The 14,950-nt window shown below is 39.2% G+C and overlaps 1 long non-coding RNA gene across 1 annotated transcript in view; it reads right to left on the reverse strand.

Annotated features, from left to right (window-relative positions):
• Positions 1-688: 688 nt before the first annotated feature.
• LOC114484687 (uncharacterized) overlaps positions 689-14,950 on the reverse strand; it is a 104,871-nt gene continuing 90,609 nt past the window's right edge. Inside the window, exons 3-4 of the long non-coding RNA XR_003677866.2 lie at positions 7,412-7,459; positions 689-1,195 (exon numbers count right to left, since the gene is read on the reverse strand). This is a non-coding gene — a long non-coding RNA (uncharacterized lncRNA). The remainder of the gene's footprint in view (positions 1,196-7,411; positions 7,460-14,950) is intronic.

Below are 14,950 nucleotides of genomic sequence, written 5' to 3' on the forward strand. Positions count from 1 at the left end.
AAGAATTTTTACTCCATCACACTATGATCTGGCTCTCATCAACCATCTTATGTATTTATACATCTTAAAGTATTTCCAAAATGGTTTTCACTACTAGCTTATAAACAGTAATGGTTCTGGTGGTGGCCTACACCCCCCAGCACCCGAATTACCTGAAGGCAGCCCAACCACACACCTGCCGGCCCTCCTGGCCCCTCCAGCAACCCTGTCATTAATGGCAAAGAAACCCAGAGGAGAAGCAAGAGATAGCAAGACATTCTTCCTCCCCGCCACCAGCCATAACCCAGGTGTCTGCTAGAGAACACAGCTTTCTACTGGGCTGCTGGCTTTGGGGGGCAGGGGGTGTGTAGGAGTATTTTAGCCACTAAACTTCATTGGAGGGGTGGTGAGCAGTGGCCTTATCCGCTCTCAGCCCATAGTCCCCTCCTTGTTCAGCTGAAGCGGCCTGATCCCTGGGAGTCCGGGCCCTCTGCCTCCCCTCCTTCCTCTTTAGAAACGACAGTTACAGTCTGTTTCTTGTGTGTGTGATGTGGAAGTCTAATTGAATCCCTCCTTCCTAATAAACGTTACCACTGTGAAAAACAAAAAAAAACTGGAGAGAGAAGTAAACTATTTGACATTGGAGCAAACTATTTGACATTGGAAAAAAAAATGACTTTTTTTTTCTTTCAAGTGTCCATACGTACTTTATTCACACAAAGAAAGTGTTGTCATCTCTCGAGTCCGTGCGTCAGAGCGAGAGTCTGTGGCCAGGCCCCCCCTACCCAGGCCCCGAGACCACTGGACTGAGGACGCTCCCCCAGGGGACACCAGGCCTCGGCAGGGCTGGGCTTTTTTGTTTTTAATAATAAATAAAAACCCAACTCTAAAATATATATCTATATATATATATATATATATATATAAAACTGGGGAGAAATTGGATAGAGAAGCAAACTATTTAACATGCAAATAACAATAGCCTCTAGCACAACATTATAAAGCAACTATACTCCAATAAAAATGAAAAATATATATATAAAACAAAAAAAATAAAACTATTAACAAAAAAAAATAACAATAGCCTCTGTCTCTAGTTGATCAGCCCCAGCTATAGCAGTAAATGAGTTGGATGTTTTCTAAGTCTTCATTCACCAAGAATTGTTCATAGTGATGTCTATGAGAGGACCTCTGTCGTCTAAATTTCACAGAGCACCTTTCAAAACAAAAAAAAGATAGAAAAATTTTGTATATATACATATATACACACACACATAGGTACATATATGTGTGTGTATATATACATATATACACATACACATACAGATTATTATCAAATAAAAAGGTTTTAATAATGGTTGATATGCATTAAATAATTTCTTTGGATGTGGAATATCTATATCTATATATCTCAAGCACAATGGGCCTTTTCAGATAGATAGGTCAAGTTTGGGAAAAATATGTTCATGTGCTATGAACTAGTTTTTGTATTAGAGCACATATTACATTCTACCTTGTATTATTATTTGTTAACAGGTCTGTCTCCATTAGCTCATAAACCTCTTGAATACAATGGCAGTATCTTTTATTTTTTTGTATTCTCTAAAGTAGTGCTACTCAAAATGTGGTTGGTCCCTGGTCTGTGAACTGTTTGCTGCCAGTCCGCAACAGATAAGTACATAAACTGAGAGTATGTATTTATAATCTTTTCTGGAAATGTAATTAAAATTACTGTATTGTTTAAGTGCATGCTCACTGTACTCATGTTGTTGAGCAAGGCATGTCAGATTGGCTGTTGCTGAACTCACTGGGATGAGTTGCATATGGAGTGAACTGTATACTTGTCCTGGGCAGGAATAAACCAAAACAAAAAACTGATGCTTTACCACAGATAGTTTGAGAAACATTTGCTCTAAGTCAGGAGTTGGCAGACTATGGCCTGTGAGTCAAATCCTGCACGCCATCCACCTGTTTCTGTGTATAAAGTTTTATTGGAACAAGCCACGTCCATTCATCTTCTTATTATCTATGCTGCTTTCACCCTACAGAGGCAGAGTTGAGCAGTTGTAGCAGAGACCACATGGCCTTCAAAGTGTAACAAATTTCCTATCTGACCCTTTAAAGTAAAGGTTTGCTAATCCTTGCTCTAAAAGCTATGTTTTTTTTTAAAACTTTGACTGTAATCAACAGTAAGAAATGCATTTCACTTTGCAAACTTATATAGACATATATGTATCTATCTATCTGAGATGAAAGTTTTACAAACAATATTTACTCATATTACATGTGATGCATTCTGATATTTCTGTTCTATTCGGCTTTGTTCAATTTTATTAAAAAATAACATTGGATACAACATAATAAATTAACAATATAACCTTTTATAAATTTTTACCCATAGTTTGAAAATTACTGCTTGAAATCCCCTAGTACAGTGGATGGCATATAGATGGCATATAGGAAATATTTATTGAATAGTTTATTGGTATTTACTAATATCAGAGTTATTTTCCTTCCATGTCATATAGGGTTTACTGATATTCAGTATCATCTCCACCTTTAAAGCCTGGATACTATACTTTCTAGATTCCTTCATCATCAAGGTTCCAGTTAGATTTTGCTATGAGAGAAATTAAAGACGGAACGAAGGAAGGGGCAGTAAGCATAGGATTTTGCCACACACCTCTGGTCATCCACCTAAGAATTATTTCCTCCAGGGCCACAGTTAGCTGAGGTAATTGGTGACAGCTTCACTGTGATTCCTGTACTTCAACAGAAGGAATTTAAGGGGAAAATTACAGAAATGAAGAGTTATAGTCAGTGGTGTGCTGGTAAATGTTTAACAACTGGCTCTTTGATTTGTAGGATTTACCAATTTCCATGTGTAAATTTCAAGCTATTGATGTGGCATCAATGAATGTGGAATTAGGAAGAGATGCACAGGATCAGCTCTGTAAGCTAGTGGGGGCTGGCTGCAACACACTATAGTATTATAAGTCCCGATTTTCACCTGTTGTCTAGGCATTCCATCTTTCTTTTTTATTATTATTTTTATTGAGGTATAGTTGATTTACAGTGTTAATTTCTGCTGTACAGCAAAGTGATTCAGATATATATATATATATATATATATATATATATATATATACATTCTCTTTCATATTCTTTTCCATTATGGTTTATCCCAGGAGATTGAATATAGTTTCCTGTGCTATACAGTAGGACCTTGTTGTTTATCTATCCTATATACACTAGTTTGCATCTGCTAATCACAAACTCCCAACCCATCCTTTCCCCACCCTCCACACCCTTGGAAACAAGTCTGTTCTCTATAGGCATTCCATCTTCCACTTCCTAAAGTATTTTATTTAATACAGTCTATTCTTGCTATTCATAGTAGTTACGTTCTATAACGTCAGTGCAAACACTGAATTACCAAATATTGAACCGGTGCTCTTAGCGAAAATACAGGATTAGGTTCCTGCAAACTTTTAGTCATAGCATTTTCGTAAATCTATCAATATATAACTTTGTTTTATCTGCGTTTCTGTTTCAAGATACCTGATTTCATATACACTGTTGGTTGGCTCATTAACATTAAACTGACGGTCCAAAGCATTATAATTCATGCCTGAATGAAGCTTACCTAATACAGGTGTTTTCTCCATGTAGCACATCACAGCCCTCATGTGCTTAGGAATGCTAGGCAGCACTCCAGGGCTACATGTTTGGGGGCCATTTTAAACAGAAAAATCACCAACAAAAGCACAGAAGTTTGGAAAATGTGGCACTAAATAGACCACAGAATGGACACTTGTTTACAGTATGAGAGCTGAAGCAAGAAGGCAGAGCATTGCCACGTTCAACCTCAGGTGGGAACATGCACATGCATGAGTAACTCAAGTTTTTTTTTTTACCACTCTGTGCATGTATGTGTATGACAGCAAAAGCACCACGAGTATTGATTTTCATGTTACAAATACAATTTAGTGAGTAGGCAAATTCACAAATATGGTATCTGTGAACCATGAGGATCAACTGTATATTATGGTCACCCTAGTTACTAAGTGACAAAAATCATTAGGTCTTTTCATGGATAGAAAGAGTAGGCGCTCTGGAAGAATTAGTGGGAGAGGAAGGAAGATTTGGAGTTTTGACAAGATTTGTTGAAGCAAATTAATGTGTAAAATCAACTTAAAGAAAGGGGCCAGAGAGACTGGATTTGTTGCAGATTTTATCTTTCTCTAGAGTCGCTGGAGCCCAAACCAAATCTTGAATCTCACTATGGATGTTTTGGTCTGCCAGCTGGCAAATGGGATGAAAAAATAGGGTCACTGCAGCCTCCATCCTGAGGACTCTGTTGGAATTTATTGCAACACCAGCCTGCTTCTCATTGGTTTTCAACATCAGGGAGAAACTGAGAAATTCTGAATGCTGGGTGCATCCTTATGAAGTCTGGTCTTTTGTTCAGGTCTGTTAAAGAATTAGATTGGTGCTGAAAGGATGTATTACTTGTGTGTCAGATATTCTCTATTTATCTCCCCAGTTCTATCTCCACTCTTCTCTATCCTGCTCTCTGCTCCAGGAGCTGACTTTTATAGACTCCATCAACAGACTTCTTTGTCCTCTGGCTCCCGGTTTTCCAATGATAGACACCCATAGATCATAGGATGGGTAGAGAGTAAAGTTGAGGTATATATCCCCGTGGTTGCTTCCCTGCTGAGTTGTCACAGGTTGGCAGTGGTTACGCTTCTCTAACAGAGGCCACAGATCCCATTGCGTGACCTTCTTTTAAAGCTACAGTTCTCTTTTAAGGTTATGGTAACTGCTCCTTCTCTTTACCCCTTCAGGCCTAGAGTTAATGCCCCCGGCTCATGTGAGTCCTAGGGTACTTCATCCTTCCATGCTGGTTTTCCTTAACCATGTCCACACTTTGGTAAATAGTCCTTTAATTAAACTGTCCTAAATTATCTTATTTGGCTTATATGACAACAAGGTCATACTGTTTCCTTTTGTGGCTTGACTGATGACATGGGTTTCAGGTGTCGTCAGAGTGATCCTTCCATTATAAAGGTCCCCATTGACATCCACCTAATGATTTTGACAACTAATGATGATTTCTGCTAGAAATGCTGTGCATCAACTATGTAACTACCTGAAAATACAGTTTGTACAAGAAACAATAAATATTGGATTCTTTCTCTTTAGTAATCAGTTTTTAGAATAATGAATTGACGTTCTAGTAACTTCCAAAGGAGCTCACTTTTTTTCAAATATTGTAAAATCATGGATATTTATATATTTGGTGTGCTTCATTTTTCTTTTTGATGCTCAAATTGTCCCATCTTTCACCAGCAGGAACCTTTCTGTCATGACCCCAACAGACTCTGATAGCTTCCTTACTTTCTAGAATAACATGATGTCTCAGATTTCTTTTATATACTCCCTGCTCCAGACTTGGAACTAAACATTACTCTAAGGACCTCTGATTCCTTTTTGTAGCAAATACTATTTAGAAACCGTAATTGGGATGTTACGGTCCTCATTCTTACTGGGCTTTCATCGATTCTATAGTTTTTCAGTGAACAGAATTAGGAAATATGTATATTTTTATTGATTTATTTATTTAAAATATTTATTTATTTATTTAGGCTGCACCGGGTCTTAGTTGTGGCACACAGGACCTTCTTTGCCATGTGTGGGATCTTCATTGTGGCAGGCAGGATCTTTTTTTTTTTTTTGGTTGCGGCATGCAGGATCTATTTCCCTGACCAGGGATTGAACCCAGGCCCCGTGCAGTGGGAGCATGGAGTCTTAAACACTGGACCACCAGGGAAGTCCCAGAAATATGTATATTTTTAGAAAGTGCAAAAGAAATCATGTGTTTATACTGAGATTCCCAAGGCAAATTTAAGTTTATAGAGCTCTTAACTTACTTGACTTTATATTTGTATCCCTTTTCTCTTACAGTGAAAAAATTTATTCTTTATTATATTAACATAATAATTTGATTTATCCTACTTTGCATACCATAGTCTCAAAAATAACAATATTGTTATTAAGCATAAGACTATTAAGCTAGTCACTGAGTTCCAATAGCTCTGTAATGAGAGTTCCTGTTTCCGCACAGCCTCACCAATGGAGTATGTTGTTAAACCTTGAAAATTTTTGCCCCTCTGATAGGTGAGAAATAGTATTTCAGTGTAGTTTTAATTTTCATTTCTCTTATCATAACCAAGGTAGAGCATCTTTGCATATGCTTAAGAGCCATTTGCATGTCTATTTGTATAAACCTCTGTCTTTATGAGACAGGAGAGATTTAGATGTTCTTCAAATTATGTAACATTGAGTGTCTTAGGTTAGGTTGCCCAGAGGCAGACCTTGAGACAAGGATTCATGTGAAAGTGAATTATTAGGAGGTATTTCTAGGAAAAAGCAGAAGGCAAAGGGAGAAATGAGACAAGAAAGAAAGGAGGCCAAGCCAGGGTACGACAGAAAGCAAAGTTCCAAGGAATATTGCTTTGAGTCAATCTCAAAGGGGAGTTATGGAGACAGTGGAAAACACATCTAAGAACTGTCCCCATCAGGGGGCAAGGGAGCTGGAATATTAATTCTCTTCACTGTCAATCACTGGTTAAGGGCTGCTCTCAGGGGATACAGACTCCCAAGCACTTCCAGCTTTCCATGTCTCTAGGCAAATCAGGCTCCAACTGCCTGAGGGTAGTCAGCCGACTAAGAGATGTAGGTGCTGGCTGTTGGGAGTGAAAACCCACATAGAGCCAAGACGCATGGAAATGGTAAAGGGATGGGGGGTGTGGTTATGGGAAGAACACCGGCAGCATCTACTTCAGTGATTGACTATCCATCCCATACTCATGGGGGAGTGGGTGGTAAGCACTGTACAAATGGGACATTTATCAGGCATGATTTCAAAAGCAACACCGGTGTCTATGATAAATGAGACAGCATCATTGGCATTTTATTTACTTGATTTGACTTCATAAGTATTTTCTAATCACACATGGTAAAAGAAAATTACGGTGTATTTTGTACACCCAGTTTTCCCTAGTCACACTGTGTTGAGTCAGATGGCTCCTAGGAGACTGCCTTAGAACTTTCACAGACGCCTAAGCTAATCCCTTTATGTGAAATCAACACCTAGACCTGTGTTGGAATTAAACCAGGATCCCCCTGACACTAGCATGAGGAATAAACAGAGGGTTGTTCTCCCAATTAATGAGAGCAAACAGCTCTATCCCAGGTGGCTTTCCTTAGAGGTTTTGCAACTGTAGGATAATCACATGCAGGCCAGAGGTGCAGTTCAACAATCCTGAATGAGAAACCAGGAAAGGAATAGAAAAGGCCTTGCTTGAGACTATCAATGTATTAACCCTGTGGCAAGCAGTTTACAGACAAAGCAAAAAGATTTTACCTCTTAGACTTTTCACTCTGGACTCCATGTCTTGAGTCACAGGAGGACCTAAAGAGATGTAAGATTTCAACATCTCACAGAACAGAGAGCTATTCCACATTTCATTTATTTTCTTAATGCTTAAAATTAGTGAGTGGAAGCACAGACTATAAAAGAAGAGCTAACATTAACAGACATCTAACCACAGTATAATTTCCTCATATCCTTAGTTTTTTCTCTTCAATTCTAAAGTTGAAGTTTGGTCAATTTTAGAGTGACTAATTCATCTTGATTTGCCTGGGACTTTTTTGGCTTTAGCACTGAATGTCCTAAATCCAGGGTAACCTCTCGGTCCAGGGAAAACTGGGAGAGTTGGCCACCTTAGCAATATCTTGAATAATTCTAGCAACATTGATGACTTAGGATAGGGCTTCTCAAACTAAAGTGCAGCCAAATTCCCTGACATTTTGTTAACATGTTAATTCTGATTCAAGAGATCTGGGGTGGAACCTGCAAGTCTGCATTTCTAGTTCACAGGTGACATTGATGCTGCTGGTCTACCCACGTAACTCACTTTGAGGGGCAAGGGTCATGGGCAGGCATAATACTGATGTCATAGTTTTACTGCAGACCTCCAACACTTGAAACTTAATTGTAGTTCATCTCTTCTTTTAACTTAAGGAAGGAAAAGTATTTGTGTAATAATATTATTCCTTTATGAGTATTCATAATGAAGAGAAAGAGATTAATTGCCAATAGTTCAATTGTGTTTATGAAAAACAGTTTAAAGGAAGGGTGCTCAACTTGCAACAGAGCAAATTTTTTAAAAAATATTTATTTATTTATTTGGTTGCACCAGGTCTTAGTTGCGACTCACCGGCTCCTTAGTTGTGGCACATGGGCTCCTTAGTTGTGGCATGCAAACTCTTAGTTGCGGCATGAATGTGGGATCTAGTTCCCTGACCAGGGATCGAACTTGGGTCCCCCGCATTGGGAGCACGGAGTCTTATCCACTGCACCACCAGGGAAGTCCCACAACAAAGCAAATTTTAACTGATATAAAAATTACAGATGATGGTTGTTGCTCTACTTTTTATACTGTACTATTCACCTTTTATTTCGTTTTGTTTTTTGGATTTTGAACAAATTTTAAACTTGATAGTTTTAGATAATTTAAAAGTCATTAACATATCTGCATTGCCCATTCCTATCACAATCACATACAGGTACCATCTGTACCTACAAATGGAGTTATGTGTTTTTTAGCCTGATTTCCTTACTCCTACTTTATAGGAACATATTTCTTTATAAATCTTGCATATTCTATATATAAGACATGAAAGTGCTTAATAAGGCTTCTTTGTAGATTTATTTCATCAATTCCTTATCTAAAGCTTCATTTATTTACTTTTCTTTGGGCACATTTCCCAATGGCAAACCTCCTTTGAACAACACGCTTCATCAATGCCATGAGACAGTTCTGATTTTAGGAAAGAAAAGCTGATTTTGAGTATTCCAAAATACCACAGCAAGGCTATTAATCTCCATCGCCACCATTAGCATGATAAACAATATCTAAATCCACACTATACTTTTCCAAAGGATTGTCTAGAATTATTTCTTGCCAACTTTCTCAACTACAGGGTGTCCCCTATTAGTTCATATTTGGTCAAGGTTCTATATATTTTAGGAGAGGATTCATAGAAACAACAAACATTTCATTTATTAGTCCTAACACAGTTAAGGACTATCCTCTCAAATCCACCAACTTTATTGGATTTCTAAATCTATTAATGGTTAGTAATTGTGTGCATGTGTGTTTGTGTGTACTAGTAAGTGTATAAGTATAGTGAGGAGAAAACATACATTATTTTGGTCTATAATAAAAGAAACCCAAATACGTTTATTTTAGTTTTAAAAAAAATTATATTCTACCTTGTACTAGAAAGGATTTCACATAACTTGCATGGGTGCATCTCAACATAAAAAAAATAGTAAGCATTAAAAATGGGGTGAAGAAATAAATCAGAGGATAAAGTGGAACTAGGAGAAAAAAATAGAAGTAGATACAACAATAATATTTATATCTAGAGTTTAAGCTTCTAGTATTCGATATAATGTCCAAGAGATAAAAGCAAGCCAACTGATCTATATCTTGAACGGGACTAGTTCAATGTAATATTTCATCTTGTTCCACCAGCATCAGTGCCAAGAACAAACTGTTTGTCCTAAGAAAATGAAACTTTTAAAATAAACTAAATTGACATGTTGTTTACCTACACTAAAATTAATCTATTTTAAGTGTATATTTTGATGAGTTTTGCTGAATTTATAAACCTGTGTAACCACCACCACAATCAAGATGCAAAACATTTCCAAAACCTCCAAATGTGCCCTTGAACATGGTTCTAGTCAATCCTCCCTACCTCCAGCCCCAGGCAACTGCTGATCTGCTTTCTGTTACTATAGATTAGATTTGTCTTTTCTGAAAGCCACAGAGTATATGATCTTTTGTGTAGGGCTCCTTTACTTGAATGTGATGTTGAGATTCAGCTATGTTTTTGTGTGTATCAAAAGTCCATCTCCGGGCTTCCCTGGTGGCGCAGTGGTTGAGAGTCCGCCTGCCGATGCAGGGGACGCGGGTTCGTGCCCCGGTCCGAGAGGATCCCACATGCCGCGGAGCGGCTGGGCCCGTGAGCCATGGCCGCTGAGCCTGCGCGTCCCGAGCCTGTGCTCCGCAACGGGAGAGGCCACGGCAGTGAGAGGCCCGCGTACCGCAAAAAAAATAAAAAAATTAAAAAAAAAATAATTAGTAATAATTTTATTATACAAACCTAAAATACTTTAGATTTATGTAAATTGTCATTGGCAGAAATCAAAGCATGTCATATTTATCACCTTTGGCTCACATATCATTCCTGAGTGGCAGGCAGATGGCAGAATCAATTATCCTCCCGCAAATGTAAAGGAAACTTCTGGAAGTAAACTAATATCTTGAGCTGTAGCAGAAACCCGGGACTGAAATTGGGAACACAATATAGATTTCCCAAGCCCGAAGTTCCTCCTCTATTCTCTTGTTGCTCCCTTATCCTGAAAGGGTGGGGATGAGGGGTGTGGACTGAAGAGGCAAACACAGGCCCTGTCCCCTCACCCTCACCCCAATCACCTCTCCTCACCTCAACCCAAGCAGCTGGCCTTTAGCTTGTTTTATCTACTGAATTTCTACATAAGATTTCATTTGCTAAAATTGTTCTGAGGTTAAAAAAGAAAATTGAAAACCCATTGAATCAAATCATCCCAGGAAAATGAGGATTCCCTCTTATTTATTTATTTATTTATTTATTTATATTGTTGGCTGCGTTGGGTCTTCGTTGCTGTGCACGGGCTTTTCTCTGGTTGCGGCGAGCAGGGGCTACTCTTCGTTGCCGTGCGTGGGCTTCTCATTGCGGTGGCTTCTCTTGTTGCGGAGTGCGGGCTCTAGGTGCGCGGCCTTCAGTAGTTGTGGCATGCGGGCTCAGTAGTTGTGGCTCACGGGTTCTAGAGCACAGGCTCAGTAGTTGTGGCGCACGGGCTTACTTGCTCCACGGCATGTGGTATCTTCCCGGGCCAGGGCTCGAACCCGTGTCCCCTGCATTGGCAGGAGGATTCTTAACCACTGTGCTACCAGGGAAGCCCCCCACTCCCCGTTTTAAAATACAAACTTTCCATGATAAAATTATGTCTTCCACTTATATGACACTTCTTTTTTTTTTTTTTTTTTTTGCGGTACGCGGGCCTCTCACTGTTGTGGCCTCTCCCATTGTGGAGCACAGGCTCCGGAAGCGCAGGCTCAGCGGCCATGGCTCACGGGCCCAGCCGCTCCGCGGCACGTGGGATCCTCCCGGACCGGGGCACGAACCCGCGTCCCCTGCATCGGCAGGCGGACTCTCAACCACTGCGCCACCAGGGAAGCCCTATGACACTTCTTTATAGAGCTTTCATAGACATTTCATTTGGCCAGAAGAACAAACTTAATCAATAAAGTCAATTAAGACTATGCATTCACAAATGTGTTAAATTCAGTTAACATTTAATTATCCTTGTTAATGGGAAATGGACCCAGTATGTGTGTGCAAAATCCACACACAACTAAAAACTTAATTAGAACAAGTAGTTTCTAACTTCTCGCTCATTAAACTTTGGTGGAGGCCCTAAAAAGTATCCACAATGGGGGAAAAAAAATGCAATGTATGTGGGTTTCCTTTCCTGCTTCATCGTGCAAGAGAGTGGTGGTGAAGAAGTGATATAAGAATCTTGGGAAAGTAGACTTTTTTAACCACCCCCCAAAAAAATGACTTTCCAAAAACCAATTGCCAAAATTTCACATGATAAAAGCACATTTTGAAAAAGTGACTTAAAAGTCTTCCAATGGGCAAATATTAAAACATCAGCAACAGCATAGCTTAAATTTGGGCCATTACGGAGACCAAGAGGAGAGGCAGGCCACAGCTATAAGCAGAGTGGCAATTGGTCCCAGTTTGCCTGGACAGTTATAGTTAACAACTGTTGTCCTGGCATAATTGTGAATAGCTCCCTCTTTCACAAGTGTCCTGATTTGGGTGATAAACTATATGGCTATCCTAGCTATAAGGAAACAGCATTAAAGCACAAATGACCAAAATGGGAAAATTTCCTACCTTTTTTCCATTTTTCCTTCTCCCAAAGATACTCAAACTGACATCTTGCAGAATCTAAACTGTACATATAATGAGACTTCCATTCTCTTCTATTCATTTTGACCAGTGCTTTACAATCCTGTGTGCTCATTAGAATCACTGAAAAGCCTAAAAATACTGATGCCTGAGAAACACTTTGGAACAATTAAATCAGTGTCTCGGGAAGTGGTGCCTAGTCATCGGTACTGTCTCAAAGCCTCCAGGGTAGTTCTAATGCGTAGTCAGGGTTGAGAATCACTGATTCTGACAGTAATCAAGTAATTATTTCTATTATAAGGCACATGATATTCTGAGTGATATATGAAACTTAAAATCTCCTTGGGGAAGAATGATACCCCTGCTCCCCACCCTGAACCAAGGACCATGGCATTATCCCTTTTGCTCCATCCTCTGGGTGGTCAAAGGTCCTGCTCATTCTTGTTATACTCTGTTCACACAAGGATAAATCATTCTACTCTTTCCTCTGAAAACTTCAATGCCTGCAGTGATAATATAACAAAGCTTGAACTATAATAGTCCAAATGAAGAGCTCCTTTGTCTTGGGATAAAGGCACTTGAAGTGATAAGTGATAAAGGCATTTGAAGGGGACTTCAAGTTGGCCGCTCATTATCTGATGGAAGCTCTGACATTCTGAAAGCTTAGCAACTGAAGCTAGGTGGCAGTCCTGCTTAGGCAATTACAGGAGACACCAGAAAGACAATTATAAAGAAGATCCACACAGAAGAAAACCAAAAAGAAATTACCATTGATTTAACACCAGCATGGGATCAACAGGGCAAAACTAACTTGTTAATGTCATGCCTTTAAATACAGTCTTCCTTATCAAAGTTGGGGAATTTCTCTAAAATTATGGGCAACTCCTGAATTTTGGGGTGCTTCTCAATATTTTCTATAGCTTCTTCGCATTCCAGGCTTCTGGAGATTGCCCCCATTACCACCCTTCAGGAGTGTCTATAAATGGACACTGGCTAGTCATTTATCTTACTTCTATAAAATGAAAGAACGTCCAGAGGTTATGGAGACTACTGAGAAGCATCTGAAATAGTAATGTGTGTTACAGTTACCCAAAACACTGACAATGTGATTCCTTCAAAAGGCAAGCATCCATACGTCTATAAGGTTGTTTATCAAAATATTAACAGCGTCTATCTCTAAGTCAGGGGATTTGTAGAGATTTTTATCTCTTCTGTTTTATTTAACTTGTTTTACAATAAGGATATGTCCTTTTATTTTAAAATTCCACTGTTTTTATGAGAGTCATAATGTCCTTCAATTCACTAATGTCCATTAGTGATTAGACAATTAGCAGATCATGCCTGTTTTCTGTCATGTTTATTCTCAGCCCAAGGCCTGCTTTACTTTAATTGACGGCTCCCATAATTAGAGCTGTTAATGGATGATGCCAGTGTGTGTTCATCCCAGACAATCAATAGACTGTGCTTGTACATACTCTAATTTGGAAAGCTAACCAGAAGTTGATGTTTCAGTTTGCTATTGTTTGGGGGGAAAACCCAAGATGAGGCTAGGGTGTACTGAACTGTGTAAACTTCATGCATTCTGAAGTGTTTGACAAACTATTCCTTAGGGCAGATGCAATTTTAGAAATTACAAGTAAATTACTGTATCAAAACTAAGAGTGCAGAAAGATACTGTGATTCTTCCAAACACATATTCATTTACTTATCTGAGTTAAAAACAGTAAATTAAGAACTACAGTTGGGAATACAACTGACAGTTAACAGTTGAGTAGCCTAATGATAGATCAACCTTTCTCAACAACAATGCTTTGATGTATAACCAGATATTGAGTGGGTTTTTCTGTTGCCCTGGAGTTACAGTAAGGCCCAAAGTTGATAACAAAAGACTAATTACTCTAAATCTAAGTTCATCAAGCATTTAGAGTTGGGGCTAGCCAACCCCCTGCAAGGAGTATGAAGTGGAGAGCAAAAAAACAGACACTACCACATCCACCCTACACCATCCTTCTCCTAGTTAATACAAAGGGAGAACTAAGGGAGAGCCCACTGCCCTTTAGTATCTGTAAAGTGAGCAGTTTTAACCCGTCACCATTACCATACATCCTTTCTCTGACTGGGTTGAGGGAGGATGCTCCCCTTTTTCAAAGCCAAGATGGGGGTTTCAAGAGAATTACTCATAAAGTTATGGATGCCTACTAGAAAAGGTGACTGGAATTCCACTCTCTCATTGGCTGTCTCCTTAGCCAGAGACTTCCTGGACTGTTCCTGTACTACTGGAGGAGGAGAACAAAAATTGGGAACAGATGGCAAGGTGAGGGACTACCAACCAGAGATGGTTCCAGGAACAAACCCCAATTAAGTTCATTTCCTGAGAGGGACAGAAGATGAATCCCACGTGAACAGAGAGAAGATGCAACTGGGAGTTCCAGTCCTGCTGCACCACTGCAGCATGGGAGGAAACAGGCTTAGCCATCAGAAGAATGTGTTGTAGCAGCAACAAGCGGGAGACCTAAAGGAACTCCCTCCCTAGAATGTAGCCCAGAAACAGGAGATAAAAACTATAAAAGAAAGATTAAATGACATGGAGGAAAGGAACTATTTAAAGAGATCACAGATGAGATTTTTCCAGAATAGGTGACAGACACTAAATCTCATTATGAAGTCTTAATGAATCCCAAACAGGATAACTAAAAAGAAATCCACACCTTCATATATCCTAGGGAAACTGTGGATTAACATAGAGAAAATATCAAAATTAGCCACAGAGAAAAGACTAATAGTCACTTATAAGGAATGGCTATTAGATCAATGGCCACAGTTGGAGCCAGAAAGCAGTGGAATAATATCTTTAATATTCTGAGATTCA

This window comes from Physeter macrocephalus, chromosome 21 (assembly GCF_002837175.3).
Source record: "Physeter macrocephalus isolate SW-GA chromosome 21, ASM283717v5, whole genome shotgun sequence".
In the NCBI taxonomy this organism is placed as follows: domain Eukaryota; kingdom Metazoa; phylum Chordata; class Mammalia; order Artiodactyla; family Physeteridae; genus Physeter; species Physeter macrocephalus.